The following is a 20,027-nucleotide window of genomic DNA, read 5'->3' on the forward strand; positions in this document are numbered from 1 at the left end:
ACAACACATTACAACTAATACTAAACACACACATTACAACTAATACTAAACACACAACACATTACAACTAATACTAAACACACAAACATTACAACTAATACTAAACACACAACACATTACAACTAATACTAAACACACACACATTACAACTAATACTAAACACACAACACATTACACTAATACTAAACACACAACACATTACAACTAATACTAAACACACAACACATTACAACTAATACTAAACACACAACACATTACAACTAATACTAAACACACAACACATTACAACTAATACTAAACACACAACACATTACAACTAATACTAAACACACAACACATTACAACTAATACTAAACACACAACACATTACAACTAATACTAAACACACAAAAACACAACACATTACAACTAATACTAAACACACAACACATTACAACTAATACTAAACACACAACACATTACAACTAATACTAAACACACAACACATTACAACTAATACTAAACACAAACACATTACAACTAATACTAAACACACAACACATTACAACTAATACTAAACACACAACACATTACAACTAATACTAAACACACAACACATTACAACTAATACTAACACACAACACATTACAACTAATACTAAACACACAACACATTACAACTAATACTAAACACAACACATTACAACTAATACTAAACACACAACACATTACAACTAATACTAAACACACAACACATTACAACTAATACTAAACACAACACATTACAACTAATACTAAACACACAACACATTACAACTAATACTAAACACACGCATTACAACTAATACTAAACACACAACACATTACAACTAATACTAAACACACAACACATTACAGCTAATACTAAACACACACATACAACTAATACTAAACACACAACACATTACAACTAATACTAAACACACAACACATTACAACTAATACTAAACACACAACACATTACAACTAATACTAAACACACAACACATTACAACTAATACTAAACACACAACACATTACAACTAATACTAAACACACAACACATTACAACTAATACTAAACACACAAACACATTACAACTAATACTAAACACACAACACATTACAACTAATACTAAACACACAACACATTACAACTAATACTAAACACACAACACATTACAACTAATACTAAACACACAAACACATTACAACTAATACTAAACACACAACACATTACAACTAATACTAAACACACAACACATTACAGCTAATACTAAACACACAACACATTACAACTAATACTAAACACACAACACATTACAACTAATACTAAACACACAAACACATTACAACTAATACTAAACACACAACACATTACAACTAATACTAAACACACAACACATTACAACTAATACTAAACACACAACACATTACAACTAATACTAAACACACAACACATTACAACTAATACTAAACACACAACACATTACAACTAATACTAAACACACAACACATTACAACTAATACTAAACACACAACACATTACAACTAATACTAAACACACAACACATTACAACTAATACTAAACACACACATTACAACTAATACTAAACACCAACACATTACAACTAATACTAAACACACAACACATTACAACTAATACTAAACACACAACACATTACAACTAATACTAAACACACAACACATTACAACTAATACTAAACACACAACACATTACAGATAATACTAAACACACAACACATTACAACTAATACTAAACACACAACACATTACAACTAATACTAAACACACAACACATTACAACTAATACTAAACACACAACACATTACAACTAATACTAAACACTACAACACATTACAACTAATACTAAACACACAACAGCATTACAACTAATACTAAACACACAACACATTACAACTAATACTAAACACACAACACATTACAACTAATACTAAACACACAAACACATTACAACTAATACTAAACACACAACACATTACAACTAATACTAAACACACAACACATTACAACTAATACTAAACACACAACACATTACAACTAATACTAAACACACAACACATTACAACTAATACTAAACACACAACACATTACAACTAATACTAAACACACAACGCATTACAACTAATACTAAACACACAACACATTACAACTAATACTAAACACACAACACATTACAACTAATACTAAACACCAACACATTACAACTAATACTAAACACACAACGCATTACAACTAATACTAAACACACAACACATTACAACTAATACTAAACACACAACACATTACAACTAATACTAAACACACACATTACAACTAATACTAAACACACAACACATTACAACTAATACTAAACACACAACACATTACAACTAATACTAAACACACAACACATTACAACTAATACTAAACACACAACACATTACAACTAATACTAAACACAAACACATTACAACTAATACTAAACACACAACACATTACAACTAATACTAAGCAAACACACATTACAACTATTACTAAACACACAACTAATACTAAACACACAACACATTACAACTAATACTAAACACACAACACATTACAACTAATACTAAACACACAACACATTACAACTAATACTAAACACAAACACATTACAACTAATACTAAACACACAACACATTACAACTAATACCTAAACACACAAACACATTACAACTAATACTAAACACACAACACATTACAACTAATACTAAACACACAACACATTACAACTAATACTAAACACACAACACATTACAACTAATACTAAACACACAACACATTACAACTAATACTAAACACACAACACATTACAACTAATACTAAACACACAACACATTACAACTAATACTAAACACACAACACATTACAACTAATACTAAACACACAAACACATTACAACTAATACTAAACACACAACACATTACAACTAATACTAAACACACAACACATTACAACTAATACTAAACACAACACATTACAACTAATACTAAACACACAACACATTACAACTAATACTAAACACACAACACATTACAACTAATACTAAACACACAACACATTACAACTAATACTAAACACACAACACATTACAACTAATACTAAACACACAACACATTACAACTAATACTAAACACACAACACATTACAACTAATACTAAACACACAACACATTTACAACTAATACTAAACACACAAACACATTACAACTAATACTAAACACACAACGCATTACAACTAATACTAAACACACAGACACATTACAACTAATACTAAACACACAACACATTACAACTAATACTAAACACACAACACATTACAACTAATACTAAACACACAACACATTACAACTAATACTAAACACACAACACATTACAACTAATACTAAACACAACACATTACAACTAATACTAAACACACAACACATTACAACTAATACTAAACACACAATTACAACTATTACTAAACACACATTACAACTAATACTAAACACACAACACATTACAACTAATACTAAACACACAGACACATTACAACTAATACTAAACACACAACGCATTACAACTAATACTAAACACACAACACATTACAACTAATACTAAACACACATACAACTAATACTAAACACACAACACATTACAACTAATACTAAACACACAACACATTACAACTAATACTAAACACACAACACATTACAACTAATACTAAACACACAACACATTACAACTAATACTAAACACACAACACATTACAACTAATACTAAACACACAACACATTACAACTAATACTAAACACACAACACATTACAACTAATACTAAACACACAACACATTACAACTAATACTAAACACACAACACATTACAGCTAATACTAAACACACAACACATTACAACTAATACTAAACACACAACGCATTACACTAATACTAAACACACAACACATTACAACTAATACTAAACACACAACACATTACAACTAATACTAAACACACAACACATTACAACTAATACTAAACACACAACCACATTACAACTAATACTAAACACACAACACATTACAACTAATACTAAACACACAACACATTACAACTAATACTAAACACACAACACATTACAACTAATACTAAACACACAACACATTACAACTAATACTAAACACACAACACATTACAACTAATACTAAACACAACACATTACAACTAATACTAAACACACAAACACATTACAACTAATACTAAACACACAACACATTACAACTAATACTAAACACACAAACACATTACAACTAATACTAAACACACAACGCATTACAACTAATACTAAACACACAACACATTACAACTAATACTAAACACACAAACACATTACAACTAATACTAAACACACAACACATTACAACTAATACTAAACACACAACACATTACAACTAATACTAAACACACAACACATTACAACTAATACTAAACACACAACACATTACAACTAATACTAAACACACAACACATTACAGCTAATACTAAACACACACACATTACAACTAATACTAAACACACAAACACATTACAACTAATACTAAACACACAACACATTACAACTAATACTAAACACACAACACATTACAACTAATACTAAACACACAACACATTACAACTAATACTAAACACACAACGACATTACAACTAATACTAAACACACAACACATTACAACTAATACTAAACACACAACGCATTACAACTAATACTAAACACACAACACATTACAACTAATACTAAACACACAAACACATTACAACTAATACTAAACACACAACACATTACAACTAATACTAAACACACAACACATTACAACTAATACTAAACACACAACACATTACAACTAATACTAAACACACAACACATTACAACTAATACTAAACACACAACACATTACAACTAATACTAAACACACAACACATTACAACTAATACTAAACACACAACACATTACAACTAATACTAAACACAACACATTACAACTAATACTAAACACACAACACATTACAACTAATACTAAACACACAACACATTACAACTAATACTAAACACAACAACACATTACAACTAATACTAAACACACGACACATTACAACTAATACTAAACACACAACACATTACAACTAATACTAAACACAACACATTACAACTAATACTAAACACACAACACATTACAACTAATACTAAACACACAACACATTACAACTAATACTAAACACACAACACATTACAACTAATACTAAACACACAACACATTACAACTAATACTAAACACCAACACATTACAACTAATACTAAACACACAACACATTACAACTAATACTAAACACACAACACATTTACAACTAATACTAAACACACAACACATTACAACTAATACTAAACACACAACACATTACAACTAATACTAAACACACAACGCATTACAACTAATACTAAACACACAACACATTACAACTAATACTAAACACACACACATTACAACTAATACTAAACACACAACACATTACAACTAATACTAAACACACAACACATTACAACTAATACTAAACACACAACACATTACAACTAATACTAAACACACAACACATTACAACTAATACTAAACACACAACACATTACAACTAATACTAAACACAACACATTACAACTAATACTAAACACACAACACATTACAACTAATACTAAACACACACCACATTACAACTAATACTAAACACACAACACATTACAACGAATACTAAACACACAACAACTAATACTAAACACACACCACATTACAACTAATACTAAACACACAACACATTACAACTAATACTAAACACACAACACATTACAACTAATACTAAACACAACACATTACAACTAATACTAAACACACAACACATTACAACTAATACTAAACACACAACACATTACAACTAATACTAAACACACAACACATTACAAACTAATACTAAACACACAACACATTACAACTAATACTAAACACACAACACATTACAACTAATACTAAACACACAACACATTACAACTAATACTAAACACACAAACACATTACAACTAATACTAAACACACAACACATTACAACTAATACTAAACACAACACATTACAACTAATACTAAACACACAACACATTACAACTAATACTAAACACACATTACAACTAATACTAAACACACAACACATTACAACTAATACTAAACACACAACACATTACAACTAATACTAAACACACAACACATTACAACTAATACTAAACACACAACACATTACAACTAATACTAAACACACAACACATTACAACTAATACTAAACACACAACACATTACAACTAATACTAAACACACAACACATTACAACTAATACTAAACACACAACACATTACAACTAATACTAAACACACAAACACATTACAACTAATACTAAACACACAACACATTACAACTAATACTAAACACACAACACATTACAACTAATACTAAACACACAACACATTACAACTAATACTAAACACACAACACATTACAACTAATACTAAACACACAACACATTACAACTAATACTAAACACACAACACATTACAACTAATACTAAACACACAGCACATTACAACTAATACTAAACACACAACACATTACAACTAATACTAAACACACAACACATTACAACTAATACTAAACACACAACACATTACAACTAATACTAAACACACAACACATTACAACTAATACTAAACACACAACACATTACAAACTAATACTAAACACACAACACATTACAACTAATACTAAACACACAACACATTACAACTAATACTAAACACACAACACATTACAACTAATACTAAACACACAACACATTACAACTAATACTAAACACACAACACATTACAACTAATACTAAACACACACATTACAACTAATACTAAACACACAACACATTACAACTAATACTAAACACACAACACATTACAACTAATACTAAACACACAACACATTACAACTAATACTAAACACACAACACATTACAACTAATACTAAACACACAACACATTACAACTAATACTAAACACACAACACATTACAACTAATACTAAACACACAACACATTACAACTAATACTAAACACACAACACATTACAACTAATACTAAACACACAACACATTACAACTAATACTAAACACCAACACATTACAACTAATACTAAACACAACACATTACAACTAATACTAAACACACAACACATTACAACTAATACTAAACACACAACACATTACAACTAATACTAAACACACAACACATTACAACTAATACTAAACACACAACACAACAACTAATACTAAACACACAACACATTACAACTAATACTAAACACACAACACATTACAACTAATACTAAACACACAACACATTACAACTAATACTAAACACACAACACATTACAACTAATACTAAACACACAACACATTACAACTAATACTAAACACACAACACATTACAACTAATACTAAACACACAACACATTACAACTAATACTAAACACACAACACATTACAACTAATACTAAACACACAACACATACAACTAATACTAAACACACAACACATTACAACTAATACTAAACACACAACACATTACAACTAATACTAAACACACAACACATTACAACTAATACTAAACACACAACACATTACAACTAATACTAAACACACACACATTACAACTAATACTAAACACACAACACATTACAACTAATACTAAACACACAACACATTACAACTAATACTAAACACACAACACATTACAACTAATACTAAACACACAACACATTACAACTAATACTAAACACACAACACATTACAACTAATACTAAACACACAACACATTACAACTAATACTAAACACACAACACATTACAACTAATACTAAACACACAACACATTACAACTAATACTAAACACACAACACATTACAACTAATACTAAACACACAACACATTACAACTAATACTAAACACACAACACATTACAACTAATACTAAACACACAACACATTACAACTAATACTAAACACACAACACATTACAACTAATACTAAACACACAACACATTACAACTAATACTAAACACACAACACATTACAACTAATACTAAACACACAACACATTACAACTAATACTAAACACACAACACATTACAACTAATACTAAACACACAACACATTACAACTAATACTAAACACACAACACATTACAACTAATACTAAACACACAACACATTACAACTAATACTAAACACACAACACATTACAACTAATACTAAACACACAACACATTACAACTAATACTAAACACACAACACATTACAACTAATACTAAACACACAACACATTACAACTAATACTAAACACACACACATTACAACTAATACTAAACACACAACACATTACAACTAATACTAAACACACAACACATTACAACTAATACTAAACACACAACACATTACAACTAATACTAAACACACAACACATTACAACTAATACTAAACACACAACACATTACAACTAATACTAAACACACAACACATTACAACTAATACTAAACACACAACACATTACAACTAATACTAAACACACAACACATTACAACTAATACTAAACACACAACACATATACAACTAATACTAAACACACAACACATTACAACTAATACTAAACACACAACACATTACAACTAATACTAAACACACAACACATTACAACTAATACTAAACACACAACACATTACAACTAATACTAAACACACAACACATTACAACTAATACTAAACACACAACACATTACAACTAATACTAAACACACAACACATTACAACTAATACTAAACACACAACACATTACAACTAATACTAAACACACAACACATTACAACTAATACTAAACACACAACACATTACAACTAATACTAAACACACAACACATTACAACTAATACTAAACACACAACACATTACAACTAATACTAAACACACAAACACATTACAACTAATACTAAACACACAACACATTACAACTAATACTAAACACACAACACATTACAACTAATACTAAACACACAACACATTACAACTAATACTAAACACACAACACATTACAACTAATACTAAACACACAACACATTACAACTAATACTAAACACACAACACATTACAACTAATACTAAACACACAACACATTACAACTAATACTAAACACACAAACACATTACAACTAATACTAAACACACAACACATTACAACTAATACTAAACACACAACACATTACAACTAATACTAAACACACAACACATTACAACTAATACTAAACACACAATACAGCTAATACTAAACACACAACACATTACAACTAATACTAAACACACAACACATTACAACTAATACTAAACACACAACACATTACAACTAATACTAAACACACAACACATTACAACTAATACTAAACACACAACACATTACAACTAATACTAAACACACAACACATTACAACTAATACTAAACACACAACGCATTACAACTAATACTAAACACACAACACATTACAACTAATACTAAACACACAACACATTACAACTAATACTAAACACACAACACATTACAACTAATACTAAACACACAACACATTACAACTAATACTAAACACACAACACATTACAACTAATACTAAACACACAACACATTACAACTAATACTAAACACACAACACATTACAACTAATACTAAACACACAACACATTACAACTAATACTAAACACACAACACATTACAACTAATACTAAACACACAACACATTACAACTAATACTAAACACACAACACATTACAACTAATACTAAACACACAACACATTACAACTAATACTAAACACACAACACATTACAACTAATACTAAACACACAACACATTACAACTAATACTAAACACACAACACATTACAACTAATACTAAACACACAACACATTACAACTAATACTAAACACACAACACATTACAACTAATACTAAACACACAACACATTACAACTAATACTAAACACACAACACATTACAACTAATACTAAACACACAACACATTACAACTAATACTAAACACACACATTACAACTAATACTAAACACACAACACATTACAACTAATACTAAACACACAACACATTACAACTAATACTAAACACACAACACATTACAACTAATACTAAACACACAACACATTACAACTAATACTAAACACACAACACATTACAACTAATACTAAACACACAACGCATTACAACTAATACTAAACACACAACACATTACAACTAATACTAAACACACAACACATTACAACTAATACTAAACACACAACACATTACAACTAATACTAAACACACAACACATTACAGATAATACTAAACACACAACACATTACAACTAATACTAAACACACAACACATTACAACTAATACTAAACACACAACACATTACAACTAATACTAAACACACAACACATTACAACTAATACTAAACACACAACACATTACAACTAATACTAAACACACAACACATTACAACTAATACTAAACACAAACACATTACAACTAATACTAAACACACAACACATTACAACTAATACTAAACACACAACACATTACAACTAATACTAAACACACAACACATTACAACTAATACTAAACACACAACACATTACAACTAATACTAAACACACAACACATTACAACTAATACTAAACACACAACACATTACAACTAATACTAAACACACAACACATTACAACTAATACTAAACCACACTAATACTAAACACACACATTACAACTAATACTAAACACACAACACATTACAACTAATACTAAACACACAACACATTACAACTAATACTAAACAACACATTACAACTAATACTAAACACACAACACATTACAACTAATACTAAACACACAACACATTACAACTAATACTAAACACACAACACATTACAACTAATACTAAACACACAACACATTACAACTAATACTAAACACACAACACATTACAACTAATACTAAACACACAACACATTACAACTAATACTAAACACACAACACATTACAACTAATACTAAACACACAACACATTACAACTAATACTAAACACACAACACATTACAACTAATACTAAACACACAACACATTACAACTAATACTAAACACACAACACATTACAACTAATACTAAACACACAACACATTACAACTAATACTAAACACACAACACATTACAACTAATACTAAACACACAACACATTACAACTAATACTAAACACACAACACATTACAACTAATACTAAACACACAACACATTACAACTAATACTAAACACACAACACATTACAACTAATACTAAACACACAACACATTACAACTAATACTAAACACACAACACATTACAACTAATACTAAACACACAACACATTACAACTAATACTAAACACACAACACATTACAACTAATACTAAACACACAACACATTACAACTAATACTAAACACACAACACATTACAACTAATACTAAACACACAACACATTACAACTAATACTAAACACACAACACATTACAACTAATACTAAACACACAAACACATTACAACTAATACTAAACACACAACACATTACAACTAATATTAAACACACAACACATTACAACTAATACTAAACACACAACACATTACAACTAATACTAAACACACAACACATTACAACTAATACTAAACACACAACAACTAATACTAAACACACAACAACTAATACTAAACACACAACACATTACAACTAATACTAAACACACAACACATTACAACTAATACTAAACACACACCACATTACAACTAATACTAAACACACAACACATTACAACTAATACTAAACACACAACACATTACAAGTAATATTAAACACACAACACATTACAACTAATACTAAACACACAACAACTAATACTAAACACACAACACATTACAACTAATACTAAACACACAACACATTACAACTAATATTAAACACACAACACATTACAACTAATACTAAACACATTACAACTAATACTAAACACACAACACATTACAACTAATACTAAACACACAACACATTACAACTAATATTAAACACACAACACATTACAACTAATATTAAACACACAACGCATTACAACTAATACTAAACACACAACACATTACAACTAATACTAAACACACAACACATTACAACTAATACTAAACACACAACACATTACAACTAATACTAAACACACAACACATTACAACTACTACTAAACACACAACACATTACAACTAATACTAAACACACAACACATTACAACTAATACTAAACACACAACACATTACAACTAATACTAAACACACAACAACTAATACTAAACACACAACACATTACAACTAATACTAAACACACAACACATTACAACTAATACTAAACACACAACACATTACAACTAATACTAAACACACAACACATTACAACTAATACTAAACACACAACAACTAATACTAAACACACAACACATTACAACTAATACTAAACACACAACACATTACAACTAATACTAAACACACAACACATTACAACTAATATTAAACACACACCACATTACAACTAATACTAAACACACAACACATTACAACTAATACTAAACACACAACACATTACAACTAATAGTAAACACACAACACATTACAACTAATATTAAACACACAACACATTACAACTAATACTAAACACACAACACATTACAACTAATACTAAACACACACCACATTACAACTAATACTAAACACACAACACATTACAACTAATACTAAACACACAACACATTACAACTAATACTAAACACACAACAACTAATACTAAACACACAACACATTACAACTAATACTAAACACACAACACATTACAACTAATATTAAACACACAACACATTACAACTAATACTAAACACACAACACATTACAACTAATACTAAACACACAACACATTACAACTAATACTAAACACACAACACATTACAACTAATACTAAACACACAACACATTACAACTAGTACTAAACACACAACACATTACAACTAATACTAAACACACAACACATTACAACTAATACTAAACACACACCACATTACAACTAATACTAAACACACAACACATTACAACTAATACTAAACACACAACACATTACAACTAATACTAAACACACAACACATTACAACTAATACTAAACACACAACAACTAATACTAAACACACAACACATTACAACTAATACTAAACACACAACACATTACAACTAATATTAAACACACAACAACTAATACTAAACACACAACACATTACAACTAATACTAAACACACAACACATTACAACTAATACTAAACACACAACACATTACAACTAATACTAAACACACAACAACTAATACTAAACACACAACACATTTCAACTAATACTAAACACACAACACATTACAACTAATATTAAACACACAACAACTAATACTAAACACACAACGCATTATAACTAATACTAAACACACAACACATTACAACTAATACTAAACACACACCACATTACAACTAATATTAAACACACAACACATTACAACTAATACCAAACACACAACACATTACAACTAATACTAAACCCACAACACATTACAACTAATACTAAACACACAACACATTACAACTAATACTAAACACACAACAACTAATACTAAACACACAACACATTACAACTAATACTAAACACACAACACATTACAACTAATACTAAACACACAACACATTACAACTAATACTAAACACACAACACATTACAACTAATACTAAACACACAACACATTACAACTAATACTAAACACACAACACATTACAACTAATACTAAACACACAACACATTACAACTAATACTAAACACACAACACATTACAACTAATATTAAACACACAACACATTACAACTAATACTAAACACACAACACATTACAACTAATACTAAACACACAACACATTACAACTAATATTAATAAACACACAACACATTACAACTAATACTAAACACACAACACATTACAACTAATACTAAACACACAACACATTACAACGAATACTAAACACACAACACATTACAACTAATATTAAACACACAACACATTACAACTAATACTAAACCCACAACACATTACAACTAATACTAAACACACAACACATTACAACTAATACTAAACACACAACACATTACAACTAATACTAAACACACAACACATTACAACTAATACTAAACACACAACACATTACAACTAATACTAAACACACAACACAACTAATACTAAACACACAACACATTACAACTAATACTAAACACACAACACATTACAACTAATATTAAACACACAACACATTACAACTAATACTAAACACACAACACATTACAACTAATACTAAACACACAACACATTACAACTACACATGATAACTACACACACACTTTGACACCTTTACCATTTTCACACTATGGTGCTGACCCAAACAGTACTGTTCTGGCTCTGATATTTTCTTTCCAGAGTTCCAGCAGGGTTCTGTCAACTACAGTGGATGCATAACCAGGCCAGCCTGGTGCAGATTAGCTTGACTAGACCCAGCTCAGTAGAAATGGGTAATTGTGTTACTTCTCTCTGAATCAACGTAGTGTACCATATTGCTGTCTTACCTCTCTCTTGCGGTCCATCCTGGAGTCAGCATTGGCAATGCTTCCTCTCTTCTGCTTTTCTGTGCTGCTGAGACTTAGTCTCCTGGCACTGGACACCAGCTCTTCAAACTCCATCTGCAGGTCTGACTTACACACACACACACACACACACACACACACACACACACACACACACACACACACACACACACACACACACACACACACTGAGTGATTATTGTATAGTGTGGGTATGGTTAACACCAGAGTCATGATTAGGCTATAGGTGCAAAAGCATTGTGCACTGCAAAGTGGAAAACTTACTATAAACCTCATTATCATGGGAATTTAATGAAACTTTTCTTCAACAGTGTGCGTTTTGAAGAGGAATCTATTTATGTATTGCTCCGTTTTTTCATTTATACCATGGCATTGTTAAATAGTTGTTCCTGATTGGATTGAAGGGCATTCTAGAGCGTGCATTATTTCCCTATAACGCACGGTATATCAGCACGGTAGAATTCAATGGCTATAGTTCATTTTTATGTTCCATGCTGCTTTTGGCAGCAAAAGTCGAATTGAAAACATTGGTATTGTTGAATTAGATTTTCATCATAGCAAGCTAGGACTGATGGTTTGGTTAGCTAAATTAGCAAGTCTGTTTGGTTACCAAGGCAACTACTGTGGCTATTTAGTAAACTTGCTTCCTACTTCAGTGGATATTGAACACATTTCTACTGCCAAATGAAAACATTTTGAGCGGCAAATGTGTTAAATTATAGCCATGGTACAGTATATAAGAGATAATCAACTCAGGGCTCTATGCGTTCGTGGAACACACCTTCCAAGTCGTTTATTATTTTCCATAGAACACGCAGCCTCTCGTTGATGATCCCTTACATAATCCTCCTTATAACGGACATCGTTGAAGAACATTTTCAGATGAAATCACACTGCAAAATTATAATGAGGTTTATGGTATTTTTTGCACTTCGCACACAAATGTTGCCCTAAATCTATGGATCAGGTTGGCACTGGACTAACCTCACCTGCAGGCTATTGTGCACAGCACATATAAGCCTGGGATGTCAACCACTCAAAATTGGCTTTAGTGGGAATGACCTACTGGAGTGACCTACTGAGTAAAGTATTTGTCATAATTTAATTTAAGCGAATCACACGACTGCGAAGAGTGGCTCTGTGCTTATGGTGTGCTAGCGTACAGGATAGGGTTAGGGGGAAGGCGTTGTAGAAGATGATTGGTTGGTAGATTATGCCGATTAAGCCAATGTCTATGCGGCGGGAGTTTCTCCCGGCTCTCTGTATTGGCTAACGAAGGCCGAGTTTGATGCTTTGGTCCACCAGACTTTGGGTGAAAGTGTCTGGGAACGAGATTAGTACTGGACAGATGATTTATGGCTGCACAGTGTGACAGGCCCTGTTCAAATCCCCATGTCGCCACTTCTAACCCCAACACTCACTACACTAGGATCAAACAAACACACATGGTGTCCTTTATAGAGGAAACTTTATATCATACACACACACATGGATGCAAGCACATACCCACACACACCCACCCACACACACACATACCCACACACACACACATACCCACACACACACCCACCCATCCACCCACACACACCTACTCTAACAGGTGGGCAGGCAGGAACTCAGATGTTAGGGTTTCCAGAGCTTGTTCAGTTAAATTGTGATCAGAGCCACAGATGAAGGAGAGATTTGTACCCCTAAACCCCCTAAAAACACTGCCTGCCTGCCAGCTCTCTCTCGCCCTCTCATCCTCTGTCTCTCTTTCTGTCCGTCTCTCTCTTTCTGTTTGATCTCTCTATGTCTCTCTCTCCCTCTATAGTGTGTTTGTCAAAGCAAGGCAAGGCAGTGCTCTCCCATAGAGCAGACCTGATCCCCAGCAGCTGTTGCTGTATTAAGGTGGATCAGAGTTTTCCCCAGACACAGGCTGCGTCCTAAATACTATTCCACATGTAGTGCAATACTTTTGACCAGAGCCTTATGGGCCCTGATCAAAAGTAGTGCACTACATAGGGAGTAGTGTTTAATTTGAGACACAAGCACAGAGAGAGACACAACACCTGTTCACATTCTGCACCAGCCACTAACTAGACCCATTACAACACTACACAACTCCCTAACAAGACACATAGTATATAATAGGTTATACGCCACTTAGCAGACGCTGTAGCTAAAGCGACTTACAGTACAGTGAGTTCACACGTTTAGTCAAGAGAGAGAAGAGATATAGACATTAACAGTTAACGCTGGGTACCGTATTAGCAGAAAGTGGACTGTCTCTATTTTGTGACAACAGTATACTTTTCAGACCGTCTTTGGAAGAGAAGCCATCATAAGGCAAACACACCAAAGTGGAGGAACTGTCACGCCCTGATCTGTTTCACCTGTCCTTGTGATTGTCTCCACCCCCTCCAGGCGTCGCTTATTTTCCCCAGTGTATTTATCCCTGTGTTTCCTGTCTCTCTGTGCCAGTTCGTTTTGTATGTTTTTCAAGTCAACCAGCGTGTTTTCCCGTACTCCTGCTTCTATTCTCTTTTTGCTCGTCCTCCCAGTTTTGACCCTTGCCTTGCCTGTCCTGTCTCTGAGCCCGCCTGCCTGACCACTCTGCCTGCCCCTGAGCCTGTCCGCCGACCTGTACCTCTGTTCCCTCTGGATTACCGATCTCTGCCTGCCTTGACCTGTCTTCTGCTTGCCCTTGTTGGAACATTAAACATTGTTACTTCGACAGTCTGCATCTGGGTCTTACTTTGATACCTGATAGGAACATGACCCGTGGACCCGTAATGTTTCATTATGAAGTTACTAAAACCCACTGATATATCAAGCAAAGCATGGACCACACATCTCTTCTAGCCAGGGAGAGTCAGTGAAACAACCAGCTCAGTGTTCATGTAAACAGACAGACAGACAGACAGACAGACAGACAGACAGACAGACAGACAGACAGACAGACAGACAGACAGACAGACAGACAGACAGACAGACAGACAGACAGACAGACAGACAGACAGACAGACAGACAGACAGACAGACAGACAGACGCTGAAAAGATCATCAGCAACATCAAAGTCCTGTTGTAACATAGCCTGGTCTAACCTGGGGTGAAGTCCTGTTGTAACATAGCCTGGTCTAACCTGGGGTGAAGTCCTGTTGTAACATAGCCTGGTCTAACCTGGGGTGAAGTCCTGTTGTAACATAGCCTGGTCTTACCTGGGGTGAAGTCCTGTTGTAACATAGCCTGGTCTAACCTGGGGTGAAGTCCTGTTGTAACATAGCCTGGTCTAACCTGGGGTGAAGTCCTGTTGTAACATAGCCTGGTCTAACCTGGGGTGAAGTCCTGTTGTAACATAGCCTGGTCTAACCTGGGGTGAAGTCCTGTTGTAACATAGCCTGGTCTAACCTGGGGTGAAGTCCTGTTGTAACATAGCCTGGTCTAACCTGGGGTGAAGTCCTGTTGTAACATAGCCTGGTCTAACCTGGGGTGAAGTCCTGTTGTAACATAGCCTGGTCTTACCTGGGGTGAAGTCCTGTTGTAACATAGCCTGGTCTAACCTGGGGTGAAGTCCTGTTGTAACATAGCCTGGTCTAACCTGGGGTGAAGTCCTGTTGTAACATAGCCTGGTCTAACCTGGGGTGAAGTCCTGTTGTAACATAGCCTGCTCTAACCTGGGGTGAAGTCCTGTTGTAACATAGCCTGGTCTAACCTGGGGTGAAGTCCTGTTGTAACATAGCCTGGTCTAACCTGGGGTGAAGTCCTGTTGTAACATAGCCTGGTCTAACCTGGGGTGAAGTCCTGTTGTAACATAGCCTGGTCTAACCTGGGGTGAAGTCCTGTTGTAACATAGCCTGGTCTAACCTGGGGTTATATCCAGAGTGACTGTAAAGAGGAGGGGGTGGACAGGTCTGAGAAGTGACCAATAGGAACTTCAGGCAGCGTGTCTCTCTCTCGCTCTCTCTCTCTCTCTCACTCCCCTTCTCACATACCCTTTTCTTATCTCTCTGTATGATCTCTTTCACACCCCACTAAGCCTTACCCTGAGACGGTCTGAGCTGGAGCTATCTGAGACTATCTGTAGGGTTCATCTGACACCTCCACCCTGACCTGAGCTGACACCTCCACCCTGACCTGAGCTGACACCTCCACTCTGACCTGAGCTGACACCTCCTCCCTGACCTGAGCTGACACCTCCACCCTGACCTGAGCTGACACCTTCACTCTAACCTGAGCTGACAACTCCACTCTGACCTGACAACTCCACTCTGACCTGACAACTCCACTCTGACCTGAGCTGACACCTCCAGCCTGACCTGAGCTGACACCTCCAGCCTGACCTGAGCTGACACCTCCACCCTGACCTGACACCTCCATCCTGACCTGAGGTGACACCTCCTCCCTGACCTGACAACTCCACTCCGACCTGAGCTGACACCTCCTCCCTGACCTGAGCTGACACCTCCACCCTGACCTGAGCTGACACCTCCACCCTGACCTGAGCTGACACCTCCTCCCTGACCTGAGCTGACACCTCCTCCCTGACCTGAGATGACACCACCTCCCTGACCTGAGCTGACACCTCCACCCTGACCTGAGCTGACACCTCCACCCTGACCTGAGCTGACACCTCCACCCTAACCTGAGCTGACACCTCCAGCCTGACCTGAGCTGACACCTCCAGCCTGACCTGAGCTGACACCTCCTCCCTGACCTGAGATGACACCACCTCCCTGACCTGAGATGACACCACCTCCCTGACCTGAGCTGACACCTCCACCCTGATCTGAGCTGACACCTCCACCCTGACCTGAGCTGACACCTCCACCCTGATCTGAGCTGACACCTCCACCCTGACCTGAGCTGACACCTCCTCCCTGACCTGAGCTGACACCTCCACCCTGATCTGAGCTGACACCTCCACCCTGACCTGACACCTCCACCCTGACCTGAGCTGACACCTCCACCCTGACCTGAGCTGACACCTCCACCCTGACCTGAGCTGACACCTCCACCCTGACCTGAGATGACACCACCTCCCTGACCTGAGCTGACACCTCCACCCTGATCTGAGCTGACACCTCCACCCTGACCTGAGCTGACACC

The sequence above is a fragment of the Salmo salar genome, unplaced genomic scaffold, assembly GCF_905237065.1.
Source record: "Salmo salar unplaced genomic scaffold, Ssal_v3.1, whole genome shotgun sequence".
Taxonomy (NCBI): Eukaryota; Metazoa; Chordata; class Actinopteri; order Salmoniformes; family Salmonidae; genus Salmo; species Salmo salar.